Source organism: Chiloscyllium plagiosum, unplaced genomic scaffold (assembly GCF_037043375.1).
Source record: "Chiloscyllium plagiosum isolate Xiang-an unplaced genomic scaffold, Cpla_swu_hap1 HiC_scaffold_5, whole genome shotgun sequence".
In the NCBI taxonomy this organism is placed as follows: Eukaryota; Metazoa; Chordata; class Chondrichthyes; order Orectolobiformes; family Hemiscylliidae; genus Chiloscyllium; species Chiloscyllium plagiosum.
This window is the reverse complement of record NW_028270143.1, coordinates 79,840,626-79,852,727: the sequence shown is the minus strand read 5'-3', so window position 1 is coordinate 79,852,727 and position 12,102 is coordinate 79,840,626. Positions and strand designations below refer to the sequence as shown.

Sequence of the window (12,102 nt, the reverse complement as noted above, 5' to 3'; positions counted from 1 at the left end):
ATAATGCATGCAAGGCTTTTATTACTGAAATGGATATTATTTAAATAAGCAGGCAGCTGCAAGTTTTCTATTTGCATCAGTACTAATGGACACAGATTAATCAGTTCTATCTCTGTGCCCATTTTTTTTGAACGAATTCAATTATTCCTTCTGAGTCTCCTGAATCCTGCTTTGTATGAAGATCCTTTGTATGAGGACATTTAGTTATCCACTTAAAAGATACTATTTTTCCCTCCTAGGTTTGGCAGAATCACCTGAAAAATAGCTATTACATTTGAGTGATATATTCAAATGTATGGAAAAGGAAAGTGTTTACTGTATATACTCGAGTCATTGTTGAATTATTTTGACTACAGTAGTTCCCCCGTACTGGCGGAGGATACTTTCCAGGACCTACCACAGAAGCCCGAAACCGCGGATAGGAGTGAACCCATTCAATTGAATGGCAAACATACCTTGCCAGCAGCCCCCTGGCCCCTGGTTCCAGAACATTCTCTATAATATGTTCCGACTGCGGTAAACCGCAGGTAACTGAAACTGCGGAAAACGATTCTGCGGATATGGGGGTCGCCCTGTACTTTTTGGAGTCAACTATGGACACTACTTTTGAGGGGATGAAATTCATGCCAGTCAAAATTCATACCACGTCATTAGCAGAAGCCCAAGTGATCTCTAAACGAATAAAGATAAAATAACACAATGAATTAAGGTAATTCTGGAAACCCAGAGCATTGTGCAATTGCCGGCACGTTGGAAGACCCAGAGTGGAGTAAGGCACCCAGCAGACTGGAAAGCCAGAGTGGAGTGGGCCGGCTGGCAGATTGGCTCACAAATGTTGATCTGTTGTCTGTGAAGAACAAGGGTCGACTTTTACATGAGATATATGGAAAATTCCAAATTTTCTGGGCACAAATAGGGGGTCGACGTTTACATGAGATTAACTATTACTCAAGTATATATTGTTTCTTTGTAGGATTAGTTTGTTTGCACTAGTATGATAATTACTATGAGTTTGAGTATTCAAGATCTTTTCCTGGAATATATTTGAGGTAATTTAAAAGCTACATCAAGTCTTGTGTACAGCTAGCACAGACTTTATTTATAAATATAAGCCGAAGACACCTCATAAATCTCATCAAGTTCTGACTCTAACACACTACATTGCAGCTTATATCCTTAATTCTCATAGTTCATTTACCTTGTTTTTACTGTTTACTTGTCATAGAGTCTTAGAATCCTACAGCACGGAGACAGACCCTTTGGCCCAAACCGGCCCATGCCGACCAAAATGACCAGCAACACTAACGCCATTTCTCTGCACTTGGCCCATATCCTTCTAAGTCAAGCTTAGAATGGTGCTGGAAAAGCACAGCAGGTCAGGCAGCATCCGAGGAGCAGGAAAGTCAATGTTTTGGGCAAAAGTCCTTCATCAGGAAACCAGGCTTTTGCCTGAAACGTTGATTTTCCTGCTCCTCGGATGCTGCCTGACCTGCTGTGCTTTTCCAGCACCATTCTCACCTTGACTCTGATCTCCAGCATCTGCAGTCCTCACTTTCGCCATATCCTTCTAAACCGTTCCTATCCAGGTATTTGTCCAAATGCCTTTTAAATGTTGTTAATGTACCCACCTCAACCACTTTGTTGGCAGCTCATTCCATATGCGTACCACCTTCTGTATAAAAAAGTTACCCCTCGGGCTCCCTTTCATTCTTTCCCCTCTAACCTTAAACTAATCCCCTCTAGTCCTTGATTCCCCAACCCTGGGGAAAAGACTGAGTGCATTCACCCCATCCATGTCTCTCATTTTCCAAACTTCTATAAGATCCTCCCTCAGTAACCTACACTCTAAAGAATACATCCTAGCTTGTCCAACCTCTCCCTATAACTCAGATGGTTGAGTCCTGCAACATCCTTGTAAATTTCTTCTGCACTCATTCCAGTTTAATAACATCCTTCCTGTAGCAAGGTGACCAAAACTAAATACAGTACTCCAAGTGCAGCCTTACCACTGTTCTGTACAACTGCAACAAATCTTCTCAACTTCTATACTCAATGTCCTGGCTGATGAAGGCCATTGTGCCAAAAGCCTTCTTCACTGCCCAGTCTACCTGTGACTACACTTTCAGAGAACCGTGCAGCTGAACCGAAGGTCTTTCTGTTCCACTAAACTCTTTAAAGCCCTACCTTTCACCATGAAATTCCTCCCTTGATTTGACTTTCCAAAATGCAAGACCTCACACTTATCAAAATTAAACTCGATTTGCCATTTCTTGGTCTACTTCACCAGCTGATCAAGGTCCTGCTGCAATTTCTGATAATCTTCCTCACTGTCCACGATATCTTCTATTTTAGTGTCATCAGCAAACATACTAATCATGCCTTTTACATTCTCATCCAAATCATTTATATAGATAACAAACAGTAATGGGCCCAGCACTGACCCCGAGGCACTCCACTAGTCACAGGCCTCCAGTCCGACAAGCATCCCTCCACTATTACCATCTGCTTCGTACCATCAAGCTAATTTTGTATCCAATTTGCCAGCTTGTCCTGAAGTCCATGCACTGAAAATGTTTTGCTGGAAAAGCGCAGCAGGTCAGGCAGCATTCAAGGAGCAGGAGAATCAACGTTTCGGGTATGAGCCCTTCTTCAGGAGGGCCCTTCTTCGGGCTCATTCCCGAAACGTCGATTCTCCTGCTCCTTGGATGCTGCCAGACCTGCTGCGCTTTTCCAGCAACACATTTTCAGCTCTGATCTCCAGCATCTGCAGTCCTCACTTTCTCCCTGAAGTCCATGCGATCTAATCTTCCAGAGCGGCTTACCATGTGGAACCTTATCAAAGGCCTTACTGAAATCCAGATAGACATCTACCGCCCTGCCCTCATCAACCTTCCAGGTCACTTAATCAAAGAATTCTAGCAAATTTGTGAGGCATGATCTCACACACACAAAGCCATGCTGAGTATTCTTAATCAAATCCAAATGCATGCATATCTTATCTCAGAATCTTCTCAAGTAACTTACCTACCACAGATGTTAAGCTTACTGGTCTATAGTTCCCTACCTTTTCTTTGTAGCCCTTCTTGAATAAGGGCACAACCTTCCCTACCCTCCAGTCCTCCGGGATCTCACCCGTGGCTAACGATGATGCAAAAATGTCAGCCAGGGCCCCCACAATTTCTTTGATTAGATTACTTACAGTGTGGAAACAGGCCCTTCGGCCCAACAAGTCCACACCGACCCGCCGAAGTGTATACCACCCAGACCCATACTCCTACGTTTACCCCTTCACCTAACACTATGGGCAATTTAGCATGGCCAATTCACCTAACCTGCACATTTTTGGATTGTGGGAGGAAACCGGAGCACCCGGAGGAAACCCACGCAGACATGGGGAGAATGTGCAAACTCCACACAGACAGTCGCCTGAGGCGGGAGTTGAACCCGGGTCTCTGGTGCTGTGAGGCAGCAGTGCTAACCACTGTGCCACCGTGCCGCCCACCGTGCTGGCCTCTTGCAGTTTTCGTGGATATATCTGGTCAGGACTAGGAGATTTATCCACCTTCATACATTCTAATACATCCAACATGTCCTCTACTATGATATGGACAGTCCCCAAGATATGACCATTAACTTCCCCAAGTTCCCAAGTCTCCATGTCTTTCTCCACTGGGAAACACAGAGGAGAAATATTCATTGAGGACCTCGACTATGTCCTGCAATTCTACACATACATGTCCACTTTGGTCCTTGAGGGGTCCTATTCTCTCTGTAGCTTTTCTTTCTCTTTTAAAATACTTAAAGAACCTCTTTGTATTCACCCTAATCTTCTCAGCCATGGCTGTCTCATTCCCCTTTTCTCCCTCCTGATTTCCTTTTTCAGTAAACTCCTGTATCTCCTATATACCTCCAGGGATTCCCTTGATCCCAGCGGTCTGTACCTTAGCCATACTTCCTTCTTTTTTCTTGTCAAAGCTTCAAAATCTCTTGTCATCCAGGGTTCACTATTTTTGTCAACCCGGCGTTTCTCCCTCACAGGAACATAGAGACCTTGAACTCTAACTATCTGACATTTAAAGGCCTCCCACTCGCCACAGGTCCCTTCCCCTGCAAACAAACTACTCCAATCAATCTCTGCAAGCTCCTGTTTTATTCCATCAAAATTCATCTTGCCCCAGTTTAGAACTTGAACCTATGGACCAGTTTTGTCCCTCTTCATAACTGTTTTAAAATTAATAGAACTATGGTCTCTTAGTCATAGAGTCATAGAGATGTACAGCATGGAAACAGACCCTTCGCTCCAAACTGTGCATGCAGATCAGGTATTCCAACCCAATCTAGTCCCACCTGCCAGCACCCGGCCCATATTCCTCCAAACCCTTCCTATTCATATACCCATCCAAATGCCTCTTAAATATTGCAATTGTACCAGCCTCCACCACATCCTCTGGCAGCTTATTCCATTCCCTACCACCCTCTGCGTGAAAAAGTTGCCCCTTAAGTCTCTTTTATATCTTTCCCCTCTCACCCTAAACCTATGTCCTCTAGTTCTGGACTCCTTGACCCCAGGGAAAAGACTTTGCCTATTTATCCTATCCATGCCCCTCATAATTTTCTAAATCTCTATAAGGTCACCCCTCAGCCTCCGACGCTCCAGGGAAAACAGCCCCAGCCTGTTCAGTCTCTCCCTATAACTCAAATCCTCCAACCCTGGCAACATCCTTGTAAATCTTTTCTGAACCCTTTCAAGTTTCACAACATTTCACAGAATTGCACGCAATATTCCAACAGTGGCCTAACCAATGTCCTGTACAGCCGCAACATGACCTCGCAACTCATTTACTCAATACTCTGTCCAATAAAGGAAAGCCTTCTTCACTATCCTATCTACCTGCGACTCCACTTTCAAGGAGCTATTAACCTGCACTACAAGGTCTCTTTGTTCAGCAACACTCCCTAGGACCTTACCATTAAATGTATAAGTCCTGCTAAGAATTGCTTTCCCAAAATGCAGCACCTCGCATTTATCTGAATTAAACTCCATCTACCACTTCTCAGCCCATTGGCCCATCTGGTCCAGATCCTGTTGTAATCTGAGGTAACCTCCTTCGCTGTCCACTTCACCTCCAATTTTGATGTCATCTGCAAACTTACTAACTTGTACCAAAATCCTCCCCCACTGTCACCCTCGTCACCTATCCTGCCCTACTTCCCAATAGTAGGTCGAGTTTTGCCTCTTCCTGAGTTTTGCCTGTCTTTTACTTGATGTGGAGGTGCCAGTGTTGGTCTGGAGTTAAAAATCACCCAATACCAGATTATAGTCCAACCTGTTAGACTATAACCTGGTGCTGTGTGAGATTTATCTTTGTCTTTTACTTGTCATTGACATGTTAACACTTCACTATCATATCCTTGTCAATAAACAGGCATTGCATGTTCTTATGTTTTCTTCATTGCTCTTTATCACATTGAGAGTATTTATTCAAACTGTGAAAGTTTTTCAGTTCTACAGTTTACCTTCTTAGCTAGGTTCCTACAAAATTGGCTTTCTATCATATCATGCCTACAATATTACCTATACCATATACGCTCAAGTAGTAGTCCATCTCATGTAAAAGTGAACCCCTTATTTTTGGCAAAAAAATCTGCAATTTTCCAGATATCCCATGTAAAAGTCAACCCTAGTTCCTGACAGATAACAGATCAATATTTGTGAGCCAGTCCACCGGCTGTCCTGCTCCGCTTTGCGTCTTCCAATGTGCCAGCCATTGCACTCCACTCCTCGTTTTCAGAATGACCGTAATTCGTTGTTTTTTTAATTTATTTAGAGATCAGTTGGCTTCTGCTAATGATATGGTATGAATTTTGAAGGGCGAGAATTTCCGCCCCTCAAAAGTAGTATCCATGCAATAGTCGACTTCATAAATTTAACCTTAAACAGTAGTCAAAAAAATTTGACCAAGTTTTTGGTTTGTATTTAATTATACAAATTGTCTCACCTCAAAAATATTTTGATTTTTCTTAAAATTTCTGTCCCTAAGCTTGCCGGGAGATCCAAGATGGCGGCAGTCTAAGTGATCTGCTGTGCTGGGCTCTCTGCCATACCCCTGGGCAAGGTGGACCTTTACCCCACTTTCCAACCACCGCAAGAAGAAAAAAGTATTAATTTAAACTTACTGATTATTTTGAGCTGCTGAAATCACCTGAGACACCTTCAGGCCAGGATGAAGACCGGTAAAGGAAAGGGGCCTAAAGGAGGATAGCAGACAGGGCACTTCCCTAGTACACCGGGGGTGCCTGCAGCCAGTACTCAGTCTCCCGAGACGGCCCCTCCAGATTTAGTAGGACAGCAGTACTTACTCTCAGAGTTTACTAAACTCGGAGAGTGAATTCAAGCAGCAGTGGAGCCACTGTCTGCCATGCTAAAAAAGCATGAGCAGGAAATCTAGCTCCTGGACAGAAGATTGGAGGCAGTGGAGGAAAGGACCATGGCATCGGAGACCCTGGCGGAGGTCTTGGGAGGAAGGACCCGAACGCTGGAAGGCCAGGTTCAGGTCCTTCAGGATCAAGTCGATGATCTAGAAAATCAAAATAGAAGGAAAATCTTACGGATCGTGAGCCTCCCAAAATGTGAAGAAGGCGAAGATCTCACAGGCTTCCTGCAGGGATGGCTCCTGAAGTTCCTGCAGTTAGAGTTGGAGTCAGACCTGGTAAGCATGGAGCAGGCCCACCGGATTGTAACACACAGGTCCGGGCTGGATCAGCGCCCCAGTGTGGTCCTAGTGCAGCTCCTGTATATAAAGAAAAGCAGTTAATAGTGGAAGCAGCAAGAAGATTGGGAAGGAAGTCTTAATGTATAAAGTTCAAAAATAATGTTTCTTCAAGATTTTTCAGGAGCCCCAGTCAAGAGGAGAAGAACATTTGATAATGTTTAATAAAATTTAAGGAGCTTAAAAATCCAATACTCCATGAGGTACCCGGCCGTGTTGCGTTTCACCCACGCGCGGGACGGTATATAACTTTGACTCTGATAAAAAGGTGAAGGACTTTGTAAAGTCTCTGAAACGAAGGACCTGAGTTGGGATGGGAGGAGAGAGGGCATTATTGCGGACATTGGTTTGGGGTTTTTTTTCGAATTACCCCCATTTCTATTTCCCTCTCCCCCTTTCCCACTTCCCCTTTTTTGTGATTATTGGTTGTACATGTATGGTATTGTTGTAAATTTGTAAAATTGGAACTATTTTATATATCGGTTAGCTGTTAGCCGGGTATTATCTAGGATTTTCTTTTAATGCTGTCTCTTTGAGCCTGCATTTGGGGTGACTATATTTGTTACTAAGACGTGTGTGTGTGTGTGTGTGTGTGTGTGTGTGGAGGGGGGGGGGGGGGGGGGTTGGATTTGGATATCCACTGCTTCTGAATGTAAATAACAAGTTTTTTTATTTGTGAATTGCCTGGGGCTAGGGCACAACCTCAGCTAGACGGGGTTAAGATGGTAATAAGTATTGGGAAGGGTGCCCTCTATTGGCAGGGAGGGGGGGGGAAGATCTCGAGTGAATGGGGGATTATTTAGGTATTAGTTTCAGTTAAATGTAGTGTTTTTTTCAGATGTAGTTGTTCCTATAGGAAAAGCTTTTAGATTTTATACAATTAGTATCTTTGTAACTCGTCACGCCTCAGATAAATTCCTTCCTCCTTGGAAACCCCGGGCTGTCCTAGATGACCATAACTAATGATTTGTTCAGGTGGTGCACCTGGAATATAAAAGGGAGTCATTCCCCTATTAAAAGAGAAAAGGTCTTGTCGAGCCTCGGGAAGGCAAGGGTGGATATTGCCATACTGCAACAGACGCACCTAACTGATAAAGAACATCTGAAACTGCATCGGGGGGGTTTATGAAAGGTGTTTTTCTCATCCTTCAGTTCTAAGAGTAGAGGGGTAACTATACTGATAAGAAGGAACCTCCCCTTCCAAGTAACGGAGCAGATCAAGGATGATCATGAAAGGTTTATTATTTTGAAAGCCCTTATAAATGGAGAAGAATATGATGTTCTGAATGTATTTTGTCCCCCGGCGCCCCCTCTTAAATTTCTAATTAATGCAATGGCTAAATGAATGAATCTTGGGGTTCGTCGTACGACCGTAGGAGGGAATTTTAATCGCCTTATAGATCCAGAGATTTTAAAGGGTGCCAAAGGGCCTGGCAGGTACGCCCGCACGGTCTAAACAGTTGGTGGACATGTGCGATGAGTTGGGACTCGTGGATGTGTGGAGGTATCTCCACCCTAACGGAAGAGATTTCACATTCTATTCCAACCCACACAAATGTCATACGCGACTTGGTATGTTTTTTATGCCATTTGACGGTCTGGACAGAATATTTTCATGTAAAATAGAGAATATAGCTATTTCGGATCATGCACCAATATACTTAGATATTAAAGCTAAGGGCAGTGGAGTAAATGTACGTCACTCCTGCATGGATTCATTTTTGTTAGCGGATAGTAAATTTATTGAGTATATTACAAGGGAATTCAGGACCTTTTGGGATATTAATTCAGGTACGGCTAGTAATCCGGCAATACTTTGGGAGACCACTAAAGCATATTTACAAGGTTTGATTATTTCATATTCGACAATTAGGAAAAGGCAGAGGGAGGAGCAGCAGGAGTTGCTGGAGGCCCGACTGAAGGTAGCTGAGAAAATATGTTATAATAAACCGTCATTGGTTAAACTCCAGTGGGTCACAGCTCTCCGGCTGCCCTTGACTCAATACACACAAAAATGGCTAAAACAGAGGTCTCCTTTGCCAAACAAAGACTGTTCGAATTCGGAGATAAGCCTGGTAAATATCTGGCTTATTTAGATAGGAGAAAAAAATGCCTCCCAATCTATTAGCTCTGTTAGGGAGAAGGCTGGTACGATTACCCATGAATCGAAAAAGATCAATGCTAGTTTTAGGGAATACTTTGCAGAGCTATATCAGTCAGAGGGCAGCGAATATAGTACAATGGAATGCAGTCCTTCTTTGAAAATCTCGATCTCCACTATGAGAATAAAGAGCAGGCTTCCCTTTTGAATGCACTTCTAATAGTACAGAAAGTGCAGGAAGCAATAAGACATCTCCAAGGTGGCAAAGCACTGGGGGCAGATGGATTCCCAACTGAATTCTATAAGGAATTCAGAAATATATTAGTGGAACCACTTCTGGGGATGTACAAATACTCTTATACACAGGATTGCCTGCCGTCTACTCTTAGGGAAGCTAATAACTCCCTTATTTTAAAGAAATGGAAGAACCCTGAAGAATGTACTTCATATAGACCAATCTCGCTACTGAATGTAGATTTTAAAATTTTATCGAAGATGTTGGCTCTGAGATTGTAGAAGGTTCTGCCCCATATTATAAAAGAAGACCAGACAGGTTTTGTTAAGGGCCGTAGTTCCTCTAACAATATTAGGAGAGTAATGAATACAGTACAGGTGTGTCAGCAAAGATTGATTCTGGGGTTTGGTGGTCTCCTTAGATGCAGAAAAAGCCTTTGATCGGATAGAATGCCCCGTATCTATTTGAGGTTCTAGAGCGTTTTGGTTTGGGGGTATCCTTTGCGAGGTGGTAGCACTACTCTATAAGGATCCTAAGGCGGCAGTTATTACAAATGGTGTTAAGTCAAATAATTTTAATATTAGAAGAAGTACTGGACAGGGGTGCCCTTTATCAGTGCTGCTGTTTACTTTGGCAATTGAACCGTTAGCCGAAACTATTAGAAGGGACTCTGAAATAATAGCGCAAAAGGTGGGAATGGGGGAACATAAGATTACCTTATATGCTGACAACGTCCTTTTATTCTTGGCTGATCCAGAGAAGTCTGTTCCTCGACTGATTCAAACAATTAATTCATATGGTATTTTTTCAGGTTATAGGAGGCTTAGTGGAGATGCCTAACTTGAAGGATAAAATACAATTCCCGTTTAGGTGGTCACCAAAAGGTTTTCTGTATCTGGGAATTTTTATTTCCCCTTCCTTCCACCTGCTGTATGAAGTTAACTTTGTACAATTACTAGAGAGGATAAAACAGGATTTGCAGCAATGAGAGGGATTACCGTTATCATGGCTGGGCCAAATAGCCCTGATTAAAATGATTGTCCTTCCCCGACTGTTATATCCCATGAGAATGCTCCCATTACTGTTATCTAAATAAGAATTACAGAGGATTAATGGTTGTCTGGAGTCATTTATTTGGTGCCATAGGCGTGCTCTAATTAAACTCACTAAATTACAACTTTCGCAAGCTGAGGGAAGGATGGATCTTCCGGATTTGAAGAAATATCAAATAAGTGCTCTGTTAACATATGTTGGTGACTGGGTATTTCAGAATCATTATGGCTCGATATTGAAGTCTCACAGTCGAAATGTCCTCTAATTAATTTATTATTTATGGACAAGATGAAATCCGTGACCCAGCAATGGAATAGTCCAATTATCTTGAATACAGTGAAAGCCTGGAGGATAATGAGGCAAGATGAGGGCAATTGGTTTAAAATTTCACCATTTACCCCATTGGTAGGAGCCCAAGGATTAAACCTGGGGCAATGGACTCTGGCTTTAAGACATGGGAGAACAAAGAAATTCTGTGTTTGGGAGATTTGTTCGAGGGAGAGGTCCTGATGTCATTCAGTCAGTTAAGTCAGAAATATGGGTTATCCAATAAGGACCTTTTCCGATACTTCCAGGTAAGGGAATATATACAGAGGAAGACCACACTCCTGACCCAACGTTATAAATCAGATGTGGAGAAAACGGTACTCCAGTGTGCGAGTACTCTTTCACTTAGTACTTTATATCATTTACAGAAAGGCTGTGCTCTGGGGGATATGGGAGGACTCTAGAACCGAGAGTTAGGACAGGACATTTCACCGGAGATATGGGAAGATATCTGGAACATTTCAGTGTGTAACAGCACAGGCTATGCAATTGAAGATCTTACACAGGGGTCATATGGCACCAGAAAGGCTAGCTAAGAGGAGTGTCACTAGAATGTCCCAAATGTAAAATTAATATAGGCATTCTCTCACATTGTTATTGGTCATGTTACAAGATCCAAAGATATTGGAGTGCTATAGTAAGGGAGTTAAAGGACATTCTGGGGATTGAAATTAACATGGATCCAGTAATTCTTCTTTTGGCACTGCCAAATTTGCCCTCTCTGGGGGAACGTGGGAAGAGACTGTGTAATATCCTTGCCCATTGCACGAGGAAGAACATTCTACTAAATTGGACGTCGGGAAAACCACCAGGTCTTATGGAGTGGCGTAAGCTGGTGATGGAGCATCTCCCCCAAGATTACCTCACAAATATGGTGCACCACAAAACAGAAGTTTTATAGGACGTGGCGGCCCTTTTAAAATTATATTGAAACTGACTTGTCGGCAATATTAGCCAGGGCCATGGTATAGCCGTGGGAATCTTTGTGGGTTCCCGTGGGGCACCGGGAGGAAGAGACTGGAAGGAAAAGAATATGGGTACTGTAGGGGGGTACTTCCAGGGATGGGAGCTTTAGTGGAGGTGTGATGAGTAAGATAGAATAAAGTAGTAAGACATTATTTAATTTAAGTAACTTGAATGTAATTTAAGCTAGTATTTATTCAATATGTTTGTAGTTTAATTTTAGTTAAGTAGATAGGTTTGTTTTGGTAGAATAATAAGTTGTTTAGTAACAATGATACTATGTTATGGCCTTGTTCTTTGTCCTTTTTTTCTGTTTTGATGGGGTTTTTTTCTCTTTATATATAAATGTTTTGTAAAAGCTTTTCAATAAAAATATTTATAAAAAGAAAATTTCTGTCCCTTACACTAAAGTAGCTAAGAAAATATGGCTAAATTGATTTAAAAGAAATAAATTTGTAGTGCTTTTCTAGACCACATTTTGAAAGGTGGTAAATCTGACTAATTTATTCTCGGCATACCTCCAAAATCAGCTAAATGACCAGATGGTACATATTTAATGAGCTGAGTTATGTAAACCTGTATGAGAAAAGTTAGCAGGGCTCAGGGCGGGAAACACTCCATGAAGCTTTCTGAAATTAACACTTAGCCAAATT

The 12,102-nt window shown here is 42.4% G+C and overlaps 1 protein-coding gene across 2 annotated transcripts in view; it reads left to right on the top strand.

Moving 5' to 3' along the window:
• Positions 1–12,102, top strand: part of cfap69 (cilia and flagella associated protein 69) — a 117,060-nt gene that overhangs the window by 34,468 nt on the left and 70,490 nt on the right. The window lies entirely within an intron of this gene.